The following is a 2,077-nucleotide window of genomic DNA, read 5'->3' as shown; positions in this document are numbered from 1 at the left end:
GTGTGCCAGACACACATTTAAGCAAATCGAGTCGCTTAGCACATTTGTGCGAGACATTGGTGATATGACGCGTCCAATTTAACCTGGAATCAAAGATAACTCCAAAAAAAATTGTGGTGAGTGACAGAGACTAGTTGATGGTTATTAAGATTTAATTTCACAGTGCTTGAAGTACGAGAAAAAAAGGTAGAACTGCAGACTTTGGGCCTGAAACCGTAAAGCCCCATTTAAAAAACCAGTTGGCTAAATTATCCAGATTTGTTTGAAGACAGGTTTGAATGTGATTAATATTACGACCAGTTTTCCAGAGGGCTAGATCATCAGCAAAAATACTATAATTCGTACCATAATTAATGAAGGAAGAACTAAGGTCATTAATCATTAGAAGGAATAAATTAGGGCTAATAACACTATCCTGGAGAGTGCCATTTTCCGTGACTCTTTCCCCAGAGACAACTACATTGACTCTGACCTTAAAGGATCGGCTTGAAAGAAAGTCTTTAATCCAGTTAAATAGTTGGCCATCAAAACCATAACTATTGAGTTTATATAACAAACCTTCTTTCCAGACCATATCGTATGCTCGTTCAATATCCAAGAATACAGACACTGCCTTGCCTTTGTTACATAATGATTTGTTAACATCTTCATGTAGCCATACCAAATGATCAAGCGGTGACTTCTTCCAACGGAAACCAGACTGAAACTGGTCGAAAAGTTTATGTTTTTCACAATATCAATTCAAACGGTATGCAGTCATTCGTTCCATAATTTTACACATAGTAAAAGTAAGAGCAATTGGTCGATACGATGTAACATAACTTGGATCCTTGTCTGGCTTAGGGATTGGACAAACTATGACATGTTTCCAGGCTGAAGGGAGGGTACCTTCATTCCATACCATATTGAAATATTCCAGCAGCTTTACCAAAAAATTGGGCGAAAGATTTTGATAGATTTTATAAGGAATTCGATCGTCACCAGGGGGCCGAGTTTTTAGATGTCTTTATTGCTCGGTTAATTTCACCGATCGTGAATTGAGCGTTCACCCCTTTACTATTGTTTGGCTTCTTTGTAAGTGTGGCATAGTGGTCATGTTCAAATAATTTTCTATGAGTTAAAAATTCGAGTGAATAATTGTCGGAACTGCTGATGTGGTCAAATTGATCAGATAGCGCATTTGCCTTTTCAACATCCGTCAGATATGTTGATCCAAGAGTTTTAAGGGAAGGAATACAGATAGAACCCCCACCATTCATACGCTTTACGAATTTCCATATTTTACTTAAATCTGATGAACGGTTGAAACTAGAGCAGTAATTATGCCAGAATCGTTGTTGGAGTTCTCGAACTGTACGTTGACAAATGGCCTTCTGCTTTTTATACTCAATATAATCGTCTAAGAGACGGGTTTTAAGAGCTTTCTTCCTACTCTTGTGTTTTTGTTTAACTGCTTTCTCACATTCCATATTCCAATAAGGGGTTTGATGTTTTCCACAGTCTGTGGTTGATAGTGGAATAAATTTCTCTGCTCCTTCCAAAATAATAGTTATTAGACGAGAATGTACAGATTCGACTAGAAGAAGACATATCTATATTTTGAATGGAAGAATCAAGGAACGTACGGAAGTTGAGCCGCTTTGCTTTGTTAAAGTTCCAGAAGGCCGTTGTACTCCTAACTTCAAGAGGGGTCTTAACAGATGTAATGACCGGGAGGTGGCCACTTCCCAGGTCATCATCTAGAACATCCCAGGTAGCAAGACTAGCAAGTTTACTGTCTACAATAGTGAGATCTAGAGGAGAGAGATTACCCCGAACAAGACATGTCCCACGACCGTCATTTAATACCACTTTGTCAGATTCCATAACTAGATCTCCGAGAATCTGACCTCGACAGTCAGTTTTTGTTCCACCCCATAAAGAGTTGTGAGCATTAAAACCTCCACAAAGTATACTATTAGGAAGAAAAAACTCTCGATACTCAACAGGATCAATGGCGACACCAGGCTTATAAATATTAAATATCGTGAAACTTCCCATAGAAGTCTGACACTGAATCCCAACAGCTTCTATATTT

Source organism: Limulus polyphemus, unplaced genomic scaffold (assembly GCF_000517525.1).
Source record: "Limulus polyphemus unplaced genomic scaffold, Limulus_polyphemus-2.1.2 Scaffold8007, whole genome shotgun sequence".
Taxonomy (NCBI): domain Eukaryota; kingdom Metazoa; phylum Arthropoda; class Merostomata; order Xiphosura; family Limulidae; genus Limulus; species Limulus polyphemus.
This window is presented reverse-complemented; position numbering follows the sequence as displayed.